The 18,257-nt window shown below is 39.3% G+C and overlaps 1 pseudogene; it reads left to right on the forward strand.

Annotated features, from left to right (window-relative positions):
* The first annotated feature begins 2,483 nt into the window (after positions 1-2,483).
* On the forward strand, positions 2,484-14,233 carry LOC139734835 (hydroxysteroid 11-beta-dehydrogenase 1-like protein; annotated as a pseudogene).
* The last annotated feature ends 4,024 nt before the right edge of the window (positions 14,234-18,257 follow it).

Raw genomic sequence — 18,257 nt, forward strand, 5'->3', positions numbered from 1 at the left:
GGATTTTTTGTTTTGTTTTGTTTGTTAGTTAGTTTGTTTGTTTGTTTGTTTGTTGTTGTTGTTGTTTTCCCCCTGCCTGTCGCTGCAAAATGTTTCTCGGATGTTGTTTTGATAACTTTTGCCAAAGAGAGAAAGAGTTGTGAGAGAGAAAGAATCATAACTAAACGTGAAGTCCTGAAAAAAAAAATATCGTGTGAAAGAAGAAATATTGGAGGGAGGACAAAAGTTTTAAATCAATGTAATCGTGAATGGGGAGAAAAAAACCTGAGAAATTAGTCCCTGTTAAAAAAAACAAAAACAAAAACAAAACAAAACAAAAACCGAACACACAAACTGTAAAGTGATGAAGTGATCCTGAAAAAGACCATATAGGGATGTTAGAAAAGCAGAAAATAGAAGGAGAGAGAGGACAGAGGTAATTCGAGGAGGAGTTATATATAGCTTATAGGATGAGAAAAAGAAGTGGAGAGTTGTGAAAATAAGTGAGCAACAGATCTACTTAAAATCCTTCCTAGGATCCGCTCATCCCCACCATCCCATAACATTGTCGTTGATTGTAAAACATTTTCAGGGGAAAAGAGCAACAAAAGAGGAAAAGATAAAAAAGAAATGACTACGAAGAAAAGATAAAAACAAAACAAAAATGGTCTTATGGGTGAGACTGAAATGTTATGAGGAAGCCATCGCTGCCTTCTGGCGGAGACGGTTGCTGGACAGAGCGATTGCATTTTCATGACTTTCTTTTTGGTACATAATGAACAAATTGACATCGCTGGTGTGGTATGGTATAACCCCGCTACATCGCATTATTATCCTGATTTAAGATTGATTCAAATTCATTTCATTTCATTTCATTTCCATCAAATAAACAGAGAAATTATATACAATGTATGAGCAGAACATATTTGTAATAATCATGATAATTGCTGCTTTAAAAAATACATAATTACTTATACTATATTATGCATGGCGTAAAATAGTACAAGACAATAGGATGGGAATGGGAATGGAGGTCAATGTAGGTCTACAGGAAAGTTGACAATGTGAGGCGACAGATTCACATGACGAAGAAAATGAGGTTACTATAGTATAGGTACGCCCACAAGTTTATAGGCGCAGCTTGGTCCATTCATACCTTATAATTATGCCGATTTTCATTGGAATATCAACCTCAAGAGGTTCTTAAACTGCGTTGCCCACGGGCGGACGGAATGACGTACGGACCGTGTTGACCAGAAAACATTACGCTTCCAGCGACACTTCGATGTGAAGACATGAAAAAGAAGAACATTTTCAGAAAAAACACCTCAACAAAAAGCATTTATCAACTTCGAACATTATTGTCTGAAATGTCCGGCACTGGCTTATTCAAGTGCACCTTCAAAACGGCTCTGTAAAGTCTGAAAACACGGGTGAAAATGTCCATTTTAAAGTTTATAGCTGCACTAGCATTGAGGACAGCCCTTTTATAGGTTACGTCTTGAGGGACACATTTGACGAACGTAAGAAAAACTTTTCAAAGATCCACAACGGTTGGTCTGAAGCCATCTCCAGTCCGGATCTCCAGTCAGTTTCCGGGTGGAGGGTAAAGTCGCACGCTGACGAAGTCACGTCTAATGGGTATGCCGTTCATATCCATGATTACGTGCATTTCGGCGCAGCCCTCGCAGTTGAAGAAGGATGACGGGTGGGCCAACCTCTTGATAGCAGTGTAGCGTAGGAGTGCATCTAGTCCACTGGCATTGTAGGTATAGAGGCACGGGAGAGTCTGCTGGCATAAGAGTAATGAATTCAAATGTACGCGTAGATTAAGTAAATGAAGCAAAATTTAGTATAGAACACGTAAGTGAAATGATTTTGAGGAAATTTCTATGACGATGAATCCATTTGCAACATCAGTTTCTATTTTCAAATGGTACGAGTGTCTTTAAAGACTTCAGAGATACATAGAATTGGCATTTCACTGATATTATTATCGTCAGGAGTATTTTGGAGAATCTGTTTGACCCGCTTCCACACACGATTTCCAATTTTCGCTCAAATCAGCCTAGTATCTGGTTTTAGTCCGATTACCATGTGATTACAGACCGATTAGTCGGACTGGTGTCCTGCGATTGTCGGAAGCAGTGTGTTGGGTCAGTGACAGATCACACTCCAATCACAATCAGATAAACAGATGGCAGATATCGGGCGGCTACCACACGATCAGATTACCCCGATCAACGTCAGATCTTTGTTGAATTGACTAGAAATCAGGGCCCCCAAATTCCTCTTGTCGGCTCAGATTTCATCGGAACTCATCAGAATTAACGCCGAAATTTTGGCATTACGAGGATCGGATCGGATGAGCCTCCGATGGCATGGCCAGAGGAAAAATTAAACGCGTTCTCCTCGCCTCCCCCCCCCCCCCCCCCTTTGCATTGCACCGCGGCCCGCCCCCAAATGTTATCGGATTCAGTACACATGCATGTACGCATTTAGTGAACCGAACAGGACGCGACCAGGATAGATGATGATGGCACTCGCAAAAGTTGTACTAATCGCAGCACTTGGGGCTGTACTTGTAGGATACATCTTTCGAGAAAGATTTGATCCAGGTAAACACAAGGGTACCTTGCCCATCTAGCTAGCTTTCCTCATCTTGTTACAAATGTACGTAGTTCTATCTTGGAACGAATTTCTCGTTGATCACACACCCAGTCCCACATGTGCAAAGTTGTGTTGGAACTGTTCAGTTTTAACTGCGACCAGCCCGCATAATTTTTCACAGCTCAGCCCGGCCCAGTGCGGAGCACGGCGCGACGGCGCCTGGTCGGGCTAAGAGCGCCCCGGGGTTAGTTCATTTGCAGAGACTGACTTAGTAGTGGTAGCCGGCAAGACTTCCATATGTACCCCCCGCTATGTGTCATGTACATTTAATTAATGTGAATAAGTTTGGGTGGCTTTGGGATTAGGGTTAGAGTTTACTCAGTTTAGGACTAGGGTTAGGGTTAGGGTAATAGGGTTAATGTTAGGGTTAGGGTTAACCCCGTCGCGGGGCGCTGTAACACAGTAACAGCGCCCCGAAGCATCCCATGCGATTTTTAGGAAGTACTGCGACGCGTACAATTCTGTCACAAACTCACCGTTCAAAACGACACATGGATTCGCAACAAAAAGCCACATGTTGTAATACCATAATGTTGAATATTTTAGCCGACTATGTATTACTCACCATTACCTCCGAAAACAAGAGAAATCGCCATCATCTTTGCTGGAACCCCACTCGACACTATCGACACTGCCGCTCGCCATTTTGAAAATATCACGTAAGTAAATTGATCTGGGCATGCGCAAATGAATATTCATGTTTACGTCATCTGCCATATATGTACATATGTACAATGTTGCTCGTAGTTCTCGGACCATTCATAGCTATCAGTATCATCATCATGGAGTTCAAAGATGCTATCAAGGAATTAGAGGAGGAGGCTGGAATTAAGTTTAAAGAGGAGCAGGTAGAAATAATGGAAAGCACAGTGAAACAGAAGGACACCTTAATGATATTGCCAACTGGGTTTGGCAAGAGCGTTTGTTTTGGTTTCCATCACCAAATCTTGGATAAAGTGAGTATGCAATGGCATCAATAAGTACAGTGAAAGTAGCAAACTGAAGCCATACAGGGTACTAGTTATGATTAGATATTTCAAATCATGATAATGATAATCATTATATCACTATCATAATCTTATATAATTTATCAAGCAAGGCAGGTTCTGATGACATATTAATAATATTAAAATATCGATCAATTAAAGCAAGCATGGTTATGAGATAAGGAAAAATGATTATTGATTGAACACGAATAGAAAGGCTTGCATTATTGTCACCTTCCCTCCCCAGGTATATAGTATCACGATCATGAGAATGAGTACTAGGGACATGACATAATAATTTAGTGCTTATTTTATTCCTAATGCGAATGAGAAGGAAGAGAATAAGTGTATGAATATGCTTGTACATTACCATCACCAATACATAAAAGGTGTATCACACACTCGTATGTATAAATAACAATATCAATATGAAGCTATAATTGAGTGTATAGTGTTATTAGATATAGTGTCGATAATAGTGCAAAAAAAAAGACACTAAATGTTTTGAAAATGACATAGGGAGCAGTGGAATACAATCCCCATGACCATATGGATGGATCTGAAAGGGTTACTTTCTAGTTTTTCATTAACCAATCCATCATACCTTTAAGATGAAAGCCAGTCTAAAACTTTATCTATATTTCATGAGAATGAAAAAAAAAATCCAGGAGAACACTGCAAAAATGATAAAATCAGATTTTAAAAAAAAGGAAATAATGACATTCTGATATAAAAATTTCGGAAGACACTTCTTGTCCCATTGCTATGAATGAATGAATAAATGAATGAAGAAAATGAAGGACTACTCAGAGTCAACTTTATTGATCTGTATATCACAGTACATAGAAATTTAGCTTCCAGTTCATCCAACTTGTTACACACAAATAATCATTAAACACACATGCGTGCAGACACACACACACAATCAAACAGCAAGTGACATGCCCGAAAGAAAAAGACAGGAAAGGATTCCCATACGGTGGAATTCTTTGAAAAAAGAAAGGTCTCTTTAATAAATAATCAAACAATCCTGAAACATTGAAAATAGACAAGACATGTATGTAACAGAAGTGTATTCAAATCAAATCACAGCAGATAATAAACATGAAGCAAAAATGAATATGAGTCCCCAAGAAGCAGAGCTTGTGAGTGGAGCCCATTGTGAATGTACAACATTTTACAGTGTGAAAGGAAACTTGATTTATAGATGAGACATCTGGGACATTGCCCCTGCAGACTGTTAAAAAACAAACAAATAAAGAAACAAACAAAGAAACAAACATACCCTCTATCATGAAAATCACCTGTTATTTTCTTAATCCGTCATATCTCCAGATGTTCATTATGTGTGCACTTCCTTTATTGCAAATAAATAATGAACCACACATTCAAAATGTGCTTTAAAAACGAAATTAATAAGTGCCGGTAGGCCCGATAGTAAATCAGCGCCCAGCATGCGTTCTTTTTTGTTACATCTCATGAATATTCATTTCAGATCTCAGCGAGCCGTCCGGGTTATTTTCCACACGCATACATTGCGTATTATAGTATGTGCTACGTTTTATCCATATTCGCGCATGCGCTGTGTAAGTCGTACCACGATACGAAATGCGGTAGGACTTTAAAACCCTCGGATAAACTCTTTCACAGGGCTCTCAAAACAGATCATATTGTAAATCGACTTCGCCTGCTGTGATTGTAAGTATCTTATCTAAGAGTAAGGCTACTAATTTCAGTATAAAACCCTGTATTTTGGTCTCTGGTCACGTAAATGCTAAGCCATATCAGGTGCTTCCGTGACAGGATAGGCCTTGCTGTGCGACCCCTTTACGGTACGTATTTGTCCGTATGGGGTCGCTGCTGCGGTTAGGTTAGGGTTAGAGTTAGGGTAACATTGATCTCGGTGTCCTAGGGAAATGCGGACTTCAGAGGAAGGTAATGTACAATGTAGGTGTATAATGGCTAGTGGGGATGGGGGTATGGTTGGGGCACCACCTATCGGCAGGGCACCTTCCCATCGGCACCCTGGGTACCATGGCTGTTTGCGTATAGAACGAAAAGGTACACGCGGGATTAAGTGTCATTAGCTATAAAGACAATAAAAACGAAGAAACGAAAATCAAACTCAAACAAACCAAGCTAAAAATTACACATCCGCTCGGTAACGACGCATGGCTGTGAAATTCACGTGTATTACCTATGGCCTGTGAAATTCACGTGTATTATCTATGCTGTGAAATTCACGTGTATTACCTATGGAGGGGAGGGGGTGCCAATCGCAAGGTACCTTTTTTAGCTGCGCGAAGAAAACGGAACGCACGCACTAAAATTGCGCTATTTTAAAATGGAGATTCATAATCAACGAGACAGTCACGACATTCAAAACTGCAGTATTTATGGCATATTTGAGGTAAGAATTAGGCGGATTTGTGTTATATTTTTAGAATAAACAAGCTACAGATCCTTAGGGTGACGATAGGTGGTACCCCCAACCCTACATATGGAAGTCTTTCCTGGAAGCCTTTAGGTTTAGTAGTATTCAACAATGAGGTCAGAAGGTCAGACGCTGCTGTTTTTGTTGGGGCTATCAAAATCGTGATATCGGTCCCCTCTTACTTGTTCTGCGTGTGCGTCTTCCAGACTTCACTATGTACAAAGTCAATGGAGGTTGAAAACAGTCACCGGCTATGACGAAATGAATGGCGGTGAATGGAGTGGTGGACTATTTCACGATAATGCCGTTTTTGGTAGGCAAAAGCCAAAAGGCAATGCAATGGTGTACCTAGGCTAAACCCTATTAAACCGCACCAGCGCCAGCAACCCCTACGCAGCGCACAGCGCCCCGCACCGGGGATACCTAAACCCATATGCCAATACTTACTACATAGTCATGTGGCCCAAACATGTGTAATTATCAGTTGGGCCTAGATCTAGTAGTAGTAATACTCTAGTCTTCTGGTATTGTAAGTATAAGAAACTGTATGTAAAACCTTTCTTCTAGTTATAAAAGGGTCTATTCACCTACAAAGCTGTTAACATTTTCAAATAATTTGCAATAATCTTATGATGTTCAGTGCACTGAGAGTATGGTCGTGGAACTCTGTTAACACCAGGCCCCAGGGCCCTCCCTTGTACAGTCAGTTGTACAGTTGTTTAGGCTGGTCGCAGCTCGCAGCGCAGTTAGGAAGTCTGTAACTGTAAGAAATAGCACGTGCATGTGATGGACCAGTGTTCCAAACTTTAGTGAGGATAAAGTAAATTAAAGCCCCAGAAATTCCAGAAGAGTGCTACAATATGAATTATTAGAATGTCCATTCCCTCAACCTCTAAACCATCTACAATAGGTCTATCTATATTTGCTTGTTTGTTTGTTTGTGTGTGTGTGTGTGTTCGTCTTGGATGACTAGACGGTTAGACCTTAGTTCTAATGTTAAACATCTCCTGTGGAGTTCTACGTGGAGGTTGGTTGTACTAACTTGTAGTTTTTTTTCACTTGTTACTATTTACATGATAAGGAGTTTTGATTTCTTTCTTGGCAATTTACTTACCTTTTAATGTCTTCGCACAATGAAAACATGTTATCTGGCAAAGGCAGACAGGATCTGTTAAGAGAGATAGAGAGAGAGAGGGGGGGGGGAGGAGAGAACAGAGGAGTAACAGGCACAATGAATAGACAGAATCTAGCAAAAGATATTGCTGAACCTAGAGCATTTTTTATTCATTATCACCGATAGGTCTTTTTGTGGGAAATCTTTATGGCGTGCAGATTTGATGGATCCAGCATTATATAATGTGTATCAAAAAAAAAAAGAAAAGAAAAAGTAATCCAACCAAGGAGGTACTAGGTGAGGCTAGTACCTCCTTGATCCAACTTTGTAGGGCTAATATTTCATAGTTGTCAGCTATGGAGAGTGCAATGTTGGTTGTGAGGAAAGAAGAAATCTTCCTTTTTCCAGTGATACCTGCATGACTGAGCACATGAACTTTGACAAATTGCACTTTTTCCAAGTTTGAGTGTTGCATGAAGGAACAATGAATGTCTCACCATGGAGGTACTTTGTACCTCCATGGTCTTATTATCTGTCAATAAAAGTGACCAAATGAATAGGCCAGCTTGCATGACTGCAGGGTCGTTTTTAAGGTTTGTGTTTTAACCTTTGATATGGCCACTTGTCCCAATAACTTGGCCACTCCCACAAAGGCCCACCCCAGCAGTCCATGCAGCAACAAATCATGTCTTGAATATGAATAGAATAAAAATGGATAATGGGTTAGTCTTTGTGGGAGTGACCAAGTTATCAACAACATGATCATGCTGAAGGTTATTGACCATAAAAGGTTAGAAGATTTACAACCCTAAAACACACACCTGCAGTCATGCAGTCTGTTAATTTGACCACTTTCATTGACAGATCTCATTCGGTGAGACATTCATAGTTTCTTCACGATAACACTCAAACTCAAGTGCAGTTTGTCATTGTTGTCATTAAAGTTCATGTGCTCAGTCATGCATGACACATGTTGACACAATCAGGTATTAATGGAAAGAGGAAGAGTTCTTCTTTCCTTAAAACCAACTCTGCACTCTCCATTGGTGACAATAATGAAATAGTAGCCCTGTAAAGTTGGGTTACCTTTTTTATACGCTATGTATCATATTGGAAGACCCTTGCAGAACTCAAAATAAGGACATTTCTGAGAATTTTACGATGAAATTGACACAGTGTTTCTCATATACTCCCACACTCAGACAGAGGTGCACTATTTGCAAAATTCCTGAAGCCCAGCTCATATGATGTGAATGTACAAGTAGTAATTGTTTGCAGGATATATATGTGTCTGGCCTTTGATATGCAAGGATATAACATTTCTATGTTCTGAGCCTATATGTTTTGAGCCTGAGTGAAAAACAATCAAGTAATTTTCTGTTTGACAGAGAGCATCAGAGGCAAGCGAGTGATTGTCACAGGAGCAAGCACAGGGATTGGTGAGCAGCTGGCCTACTGGTACTCCCGACTCGGTGCCAGAGTCCTCATCACTTCCAGGAGAGAGGCTGTCCTGCAACAGGTACAGTGAATGATTGAATGATTTCATTTCAAAGGCTCTGTGAATACCTCTTGCGTTGCACTTTGGTGGAACACGTTTGTGTGTGTGTGCACAGACGACTCTGGTATAATGAAGTACTTGGGACCGGTTATTTTTCTCTTGTTGTATCAAAATTCTGTTAAATAAAATAACTGTAAATATGGTACTGTACATTCTATATAGATGATAATTTGAGACCTGAATTTTTACTTTGTTTTACTAAAATTTCATTGTAACTGAGTTCGTTATAATGGGAGTGCACTGTAGAATCAACATACTTGTCATTATTGCATTTCTCATGATTACAAAGATGATAATGATGATTGTGATTTTTTCTTTTGAATAATTATTAATCTATTTATTATATCAGTATTTTTTTACAGGAATATGAGATTTGTGCCTGTGCACTGATTGGAAGATGAAAGCTAACATATTTACACACCATTTGAAAATCATGTTTGAACCAGTACAGAAGTCATTAAACAACTATCATCTGCTGATTGAATAAGACTGGATGTGTACACAGTGTATGGACTGCTGCTAGCAGAAAGATGTCTTCCTAGATAATTGTCTAAGATCTAGCATTCCACTGTTAGAAACAAGGACATAAGAAAATTGATAAAAACCCCACCATATATGATGGCTGTTTACATGGCCAAAAAAGTTATTTATTTCAATCGTTCAGAAACATGTAGTAGAATAGCCATTACTTGATAGAAAATTTTGATTATTGGTACCTCTACAAGTTTCTTGTCAAATCAGCAAGTTGCAGTGTCATTAAGAAACAAACAAACAAACAAACAAACAAACAAACAAGCAAACAAACAAACAAACAAAGTGTCTGCGCTTAACTTCATTAATCTTTCTTTCAGCACTACCTCATTCAAAGTAAAGTCACAATACTGGTTAGCAATGCATCCATCACCTTTTCCAGCTAATGCTTTGCCTCTGGACAATTGCTAAGTCCTGATTTGTGTCCTCCTGCAACCAGGTTGTGGCAAAATGCAAGGAGCTTGGGGCCCAGGAAGCTTTCTACATCCCTCTGGACATGTCGCGTTTCGAGGATACCAGCACCCTAATCCAGGAAGCGGAGAGACGGTTCGGCGGTCTCGACTACCTCGTGCTCAACCACATATATTCCAACTACATCCATCTCTGGGATGAGACAAAGTTTGATCAGCTGCAGAAGGTCATGGACGTCAACTTTCGTGCCTACGTGGCACTGGCCACCTACGCCACCCCGATGTTGGCCAAGAGCAGTGGAAGCATTGGTGTGGTGTCTTCTGTGGCAGGTGTGTTCTTCCTCTTTTTCTTCTTTTCTGTCTTATTCTTCCTCCTCCTCCAATACTGCGAAGCACCTCCTTGGGGTATACTCACGCACTCATACAATTGATGAAAGACTGTCATTAACCTGATGAAGCTGAGTCCTGAGTATACTAGGGCAGGTGTCTTTGGGAAATACATGTTGTAGCAATATCAGCGCATCCTCAGTGGGTTAATGAACACAGTCGTGTTGTTCGTAACATATATTGTTTCAGGTCATTAGGACCATTTAAAAATTGTCTGGTATGTGATTAAAGAACTACTGTAGTTGCCAAAGTTAGCATCTCTTCTTCTGTCTTGGAAGATGTTCACTGATGATGAGCTGATGTCACTCTGAGGCCAGGAGTTCCACAGATGTTTGGTGTGTGGGAAATATGTCCCCCTTAGCAGTACTGTTCTGAAAGTAGACTTGCAAGTGTTTCTTTCTGATGTATAATATTCACCTCTTTTCGAGAGATAACCTGCATAATGAAGCATGTGATTCTCATAACCAGTATTTTCATACTTGCATCCCATCCCTGTAAATGTATTTCATAATTCAAACACCAAATCATGGAGACTTTCTGTTCCCCTCTGAGAGTTATTCATGCTTAAGAAAGAAGTCACAGTCTACCTGCTCTACAAAACTGAACATATATGTGTTTTCTTCCCTCTCCTTTGATCACTAACATATTATTATATGTGGTAAACTGTACACTACAATGCTATTAACCATGTAATGTATAGCAGTGCTTTATGTATTTTTGGTTATCAAGCATTTCCAGTGAATCTTTGTGATAATTGTGGTTGAGAAGAAGCAGGCATCATGACAGTCCCAATAAATTTGTGACAAATATGCAGTGCTGTTTTAAATTCTTCTACTTTAGGGCAAATACCAACTCCGTTTCTTCCGCCGTACTGCGCTAGCAAGTTTGCCCTCCATGGATTCTTTGGATCGCTACGGCATGACTTTTGCCTACCAGGGCTACGACATATCAATCACAGAACACATCATAGGTGAGTGGTGCAACCTTGTAGATAACACAGATAGATAAGACTGTGCATCACAAAGCCAGCAAGAAGTGGCACACCCTGATTTTGTGTGAGGTCTCAAAATAGGTATTTCATGAGTGAACAAAGTCAATCTTCTTCTTTTTTTTTTTGAATTTTCTGAAAGAGGAATTCTCTTAAAAATGTAATTCTGAAGTTTGGGTAGATAAAACAAATGGAAAATTGTGTTCATTGTGGTTTTTTGCAGAACAGTGGGATTAGGTATGGTCTTAGAGGACCCTTTTCATTTCATATAAACCCTTTACAACCTGTTCAACTTTCAACTCTTATAACTTTTGAAAGGATAGTGCTACTTTAAAGTACTTTGAAGTTGGTTTCAGTCATGAATAGAATGTGCTTACAGAGTTTGGCAAATTTCAGCTTAATCTGATAATTCCTTCATTGTGGTTATCAAAGAGTTTTCCATGTTGTTTTTTGTCTCATTCATTGCACAGAGCGCTAATTACCCTAAACATTAAAGCCTCTTTTCTCAATAAACACGTATCCAGAGTGTGTACTTTCTTTCCATTATTTAGACAGGGTAGGAAGGTCCATTTGTATTGACTTATACATCATTTAAACCCTATTCTAACTGGGGGGGGGGGGGGGTCAAATTGACCCCCCCTCGACGTTTCGTGCCACGATTTCGCAACGCGCAAAGATTTTGCTGCATCATTTCACGACTTTTTCCATTGAAGTCTCCCGCATATTTTGAGACCAAATTTGCGACGTCCAGGTACACCGTTTTGAAGTTACGTAATGTTTTGCATACGCATGTCAACCAAAAAACAGCTCAAATTCATGATATCGTGTGCAAATCCAATGCAAATTGTGTTTTTTGGTTAAATTGTTATGAATTAGATTATTTCAACTTTTAACCATTGAAATTAATCATTTCTAGTGTAGATAAGCCTGAAAAAGTGCCTGCAACAAATTTTGGCAAAAAACAATAGAAAACAAAAGGTTGAAAAAAGAAAACAATAAAAAACAAAAGAAATTGATTTCAATTGAGCTATTTTTTTACACGAAAATTGTTTGATGTGTCTTGAGGAATTCTGACACAAAAATTTAGCGATCCTTCAGTCTTTTTAATGGAGTTAAAGGTGAAAATATGATTTCATGCACAAATTTGCATAATTGATTTATTACAAATAGAAAGGCAATATATTTCTGTTGTATGACCATGTAATCTTGTAGTTGACATCCAGCTCTATCTTCAGGCAAAATTTCGCGGCGATCGCGCGATCGGCAGCCGAGATCTGAAGGGGGGATCAAATTGACCCCCCCTCAGTAAAAACTTGGTCTCAAATAGCCCAGTTAGAATAAGGGTTAAAGCTAAGAGTCTGCTATATCAAAATCCGCTCTTAACTCTTTATGTGGCATGTTCGCACGCCTGACTCAGTCGATGGCATGCCAACTTCGCATATTCTGCTCAAACACACAAACCCACCAAAACCGACCGATGAATCGCCAAATGCCACAGTGCAATGAAAGCGTTTCTTGAGATTCCATTCCTGTCACATGTAGCTTTCATTTTATGTGGTGATTGACTATCAAGGGGTGTTCCCTACTGGATTTGTGAGTAAATTCTAAGTTTCTGTCACTATTTTGTGTGCAAAAGTCATGCCTCTACAATAATGTAGCTACAATTCAGGGGTCGCACTTAACTTTTTTTTTAACTAGCCAGGCGGACTACTTAGAATCAATTTTGACACTAAAGCAATATTTTGACTAGCCAGACGGACCAGTTACTTCAGAATTTTATGATTTTTAGCTAGTCCGACATGATTTTGGGTGGCCAATGGCCAGCGGACCATCGCCAATTTCGAACCCTGCAATTGTACTGGTCACTTGAAAGAAAAACAATCCTAAATTTGTCATACAATTTACATTAAAGCAAAGCTGGGCATTTTCTCTACAAGTCGGTTCATTACATGTATAGGTTATTTTGACCAATTTTGATGATCTGACTTCAAACTCGATTTTCTCAGCTCAGCTGTCAGCGACTTTAGGATCCTTTTGTTGCGATGGGTCACATTAATGTTAATTGAATTGCAGTAGTTGTCATGCGAATTCTGTAATGACTTTTCCACTTTGATTATTAGACAAGTTGTATGCAATCATGGAAATATCGCATGACTAACCATTGGTCCCTCAAATGGTGGCACCAAAGTGATAAAGTAGTCTCCCCACCAAACATTTTTTCTTTTCAAATTCAGGGAGCATCAACACAACCAATGCTGTGGAGTTCTCTAAGGCAGCCTTCCGTTCTGAGTTGTTTTCCACGTCGGCGGAGGACACGGCGTACCGCATCATGGAAGGGACCACCCTGCGGGAGCGCAAGGTGTTCTTTCCGCAGTACACCCGCATCACCATGCTGCGCGACTTCTTTCCTTCGCTGCTAGATTCGGCAGTGAGGAGCGCAGTCCAGGAGGGTGCTGTCGAGAAACTTAAAGCGCCCCCCAAGTAAAAGTTTGTGACTTCTTTAGGGGATGTGCAGGTGTGGTTTCTGATATTAAATGTGTCCAGGGGCCCGTTTCATAAAACTTTTCATCAGTGACAAGTTGTCATAGATGTGACAAGCTACTGAAATCCTCGCATCTGATTGGCTGAGAGCAAATTTGTCATAGAAATGTGGCAGTTGTCATGATGACAAGTTTTATGAAACGGGCCCCAGTTCAGTATACATCTATATGAGCAAGATTTGAAAGAATACTGGAAAGTCCGAATTAGCGTGCAATCATGAATTTCGAATTTGTGCAGTCATTTCAATGATTCTGTGACAGCCAAGTGGAACTTGGTCTGGCGCTGAGAACAGATTCATTTTTCTATCAGGTACTAATGCTTTCGGTACTAAACTTTGATTGTCATTGGTTTTCATGCGTCAGGCAAACCTATGTGAGGATAAAGAGGGTGTGTGATGCCTTGAACATATTATACAACATCTGCACTGCATTATTAAGTAATTTCTCAGGAATATTTTAGAGATATATTTCCTGTAGGATTAAAAACTGTCTGAGGTCACTATGCAGATTAGAGTACTTGCTTCAGTGTGATTATGCAGACAGCATCATTCAAAATGACCGCCTTGATAGTCAGAGGGAAGAGTTGATCCAAAGTGAAATGATGTTGTGCACAGGCAAACTCTGAGCACAGGTGAAGCAAAGGGTTATACTGTGTTTGTTTGATTTATTGTGAATCTTTGATTTGCTGCCTTATCCAGTAATGCAGCAGTAAATAATTGCCTTATGTTGGGGAAAAAATTCCATAAGGAGGTAGAAAGGTACATGTATTGATCTTCCGCAGCAACTGCCAACACTCACATGAAATTGTGATACTGTCTTCATTGTAGACTACATTTCTTGCAGTGCATTCTGTCGTAGCTATCACATTGTGATCAAATGATGAACATAAGAGCATTATTTTCACATGAAATATGAACCTTTTGTGTACAGTCTAGACTGCTCTGATAGTGATTTTGCACCAAAAAAGAGTCGATTTTGAGACAAGTCCTTCTGCCAATCAAATGCGGACATTCCAAAGACCGGGTACTTGACATGCCTAGAACTCAGCTGCAGATATTCTGTGCCTTGTCCAGTGTTTGTGTGTCTTTATTGAGCTGTGCTGGTTCCAGCAGTGCATTGGGTATCCTGGCATGCATGGACCTAGATGGACGTCATGGCTATACTGACTTTCTTGCTGTTTTCCTGAGTATGTTAGACACTTGTTAAATTTTCTGGTGGGTTTTGACTGTTTTGTGAGGAGTTGTGCATTGAGTTTAGTCCAAGTGAATCTAGTCTTTGTCTTTATGATGGCTCCATCATGTACGTCGTAGAATCTGACACATCCTTTAGAAGATCTGTCGTTGAATACTAGACAATCATGTATGCAGAGATTTTACATGATTTGTTTGGAGTGTGCTTCATAATGGTTATGGAGTGAATATTCTCATATTTTACATTCATCCATGCAATAATATACTGACTCAGTACTATTAAATGCTCAGTGAACATTGATGTAATATGGGTCACTGCTATCATGTCTTTTACATAATTTGAGATATCTTATATTTGTGGAAAAAACAAAAAAACAAACACACATTATCTTCAGGCTTCTTGTTTACTGATAATGTTATACATACTGGCCCAGGGCTGCACACTAATCCATTTTTTCTGCTGGTCCGACCTGTCTGTCGGACTTGTAGGTACCCAGTTTTTCCATGTTTTACTGGTCAATTCCTGAAAAAGTTACTGGTCAGGGACGATTGGACCAGCGCCAGTGTGCAGCCGTGCATACTCACATGATTTATTTTAAGGTGGCAAATGACAAAGGTTTTGGTTTGTTCATTTTGTGGAGAATATGTCTACTAAGACATGCTGTTACAGATGCATCCTTTCTATTCCTTTGAAATGATTATGTAAAAAGCATGAATTTCTGTTTGCCTTTTTTTTTGTCTAAAAATTTCACCTTCAAACTATGCATTAGTGGTAATTATTTCACCACATACATTACATGATAACCCCTTTTACAAGTGTTTGGACTTATTTTATGCAGCAACAAAGGAACATGCAGTACCTTTGATCAGGCTGCCATGGAACTATTAAGCAGCCTTAGGTCCTTTCAAACGGACTATGCATATAAAGTATAAAGTGTCATGCATGCAGGCGTATCCATTGCTCCCAGGGGACTTGAACCACAGACCTCATGATTGAGAGTCCATTGTATCATCCATTGAGCCACAATGGCTCCTCCATAGAGTGCCTTACCTGGGGCATGTATGTTTGCTTCCAGGGGATTTGAACCAGGGACCACATGAGCGATAGTATGTGGTCATATCCTTTGAGCCTCCATGGCTTCTTCAGTTCTCAGTGAAATTCCTCTGTCGAGATGGTACTTCCAAGAGTCAAGATTTCAGGATAAAGTTGTTCAGCTTCCAGTTTTTGTATGTTAAATGTACAGTACTAATGTTCCATGTGGCACACACTATCAAGTGAATGTGGTTCCTGTGTAAAGATATGTAACATGGATGCACAGTAATGTGGACACAGTGTTTGGGAAGCTTAGCTTTTGTAAGTTTTTTTTAATTTTTTAATTCTTTATTTTTTTACTTGTGTCATTTAACGATCACAAACATAATCTTGCAATCTTCTCTCATAATGCCCTAGCGGAAATGATTCAAGTTGGGTTAATCTGTGTGTACACAATTTGCGTGTGACAGATGTAACAAGTATGAGAGTGATACAAAATTTTGTATTAGATGATATTAATGTGAAATTGACATGATGATTCAATATGGCATTATCCACAAGCTACTACTGGGTGTGAATGGAGTGTTTGAAAATCAGTGTGCAATACCAGATTGTGCATGTGGACAGAGTACTAAGTAATTATCATTAATGTCTTATCAGTCTTCCTTTGCACTATAAATGTGTTGCCTCTAATGAAGAAATTGCAGAATGTGATCGAAAATAGCATTAAGGAGACAACCAGTTATATAAACATTATAAACATACAAGGCTGGACATTAGCGGTGGCCTATAGGAACCACCAGAAATAGATGTTGGGCAACCACTTTAAAAGAATTTATGTTTTGGTGGCCCCATTGGCCACCAAATTTTTTTTGAGGGTGTATATTGCATCTATGTGTTTTTCTCTTCAAGAAAGGGGGAAATTAATTCTTGGCTTAGTACCTAATAACTGCATGTATTTCTGCTGGCTGCCGTGACCAGGGTTGCAAGATCACCACTAGTCTTTATGGCGAACTCAGTCTATTTTACGGCTGAATTTGGCCAAACCATTTTTCTCAAAATCTTATGACTAAATTTTATCGGGCCTTTAAAAAAAAGAGGTAAGCATATCCCTTTGTTGAATATGATAATTTCATGAATGTGGGCTGTCATAGAAAGTCATGCTTGTACCTCAATTCAATAGTGAAAATGTTAGACTCTAGTGAACTTATTTACAGATGTGGCATTTGAAGCCCTTTATCATACCTGCTGGGTAAAGGTTAATTTACATTTCAATGTTTTATGAATTTATTTCATATGTAACTTTTTTTTTTAACGTCTTATTTGCACTACGTTGTATTTGAAGCACCGTAACATAACTGCCAATTGTCACATTGGGAATATGACAATTGGCATGTGAAAAAATGTGTTAATTTTTTATAAAACAAACTGTCATTGCAGGGCCACCAAACAATAAGTTACTGTTTAGCCTTCATGTATGTACACATACACATGTATGTGTATTTTCTTACCCTGGAGAATACCTTCTAGATTGTGATAACTTGTATCAGGGCATTTGATCTTTTACAAAGAAAGATTATCGTAATATTTTGGTAGATTCTATAGTCTTACCTCATGATATACAGTAATAATGTTGATATCAAAAATCAACATGTTTGTGGTGTGAATTTATGTGATTTTTGAGATGATGTGTGCTTCAGTGAATTAAATGAAAATCTGATGAAGATTTAAACAGTCTTTTCTTGTTGCGTACACCCAGTTTGTCAATGTGCTCTTCTGTGGTGTATATACATTGTAGGTATGTCCGTGTCATGTAGCCCTCACCAGATGGAGCCTCCTATACACAGCCTCATTCATAGTCATACCCACTAAAACGTACAGGCCACAAGTTTTCCAGTTGTCCAGTTTAACAATAACTGCAAGCATAAATGAATTATCACTGTTGTTAATCTCTGTTGCTTCAGGCATACTCATATATACAGAGCACATCATAGTAGAAATAAGTAGTATGCATAGCATTTTTTTTCTCTCTCTGTACCCAAAAATTCTAATTATATCCCTACTGTTCTGACGTATCGCGTTAAAAAGGCCAGAAACCAAGCCAACCTAAACCCAATCGAAGTCGTATCACCCGACATGCATTACCATACCAACCCAAGTGAATCTCTTGATTACAATGCACTAGTTATCTTCAAATTGATCTTGAATAAATCGGTCTTGATATACATCAGTATGGCCTGTATGGGTATACTGTATACTGAGTTTTCTCAACCCGACAGGATATGTAAATGTCACACGAAGTGAGTTTGGACGGGAGTATAGCGGCAGGAGCAATGAGTCTGCGTTATGTCTTTGAAAGCGTGACAAATGCATGCTGAGATACTTAATGTGTAATTGATACCGTCAGAAACGTCAGAAATAAGACCATTAGTGCCCC

This window comes from Diadema antillarum, unplaced genomic scaffold (genome assembly GCF_040938485.1).
Source record: "Diadema antillarum isolate AM-2024a unplaced genomic scaffold, OU_Dant_1.0 seq00000550_RagTag, whole genome shotgun sequence".
Lineage (NCBI taxonomy): Eukaryota > Metazoa > Echinodermata > Echinoidea > Diadematoida > Diadematidae > Diadema > Diadema antillarum.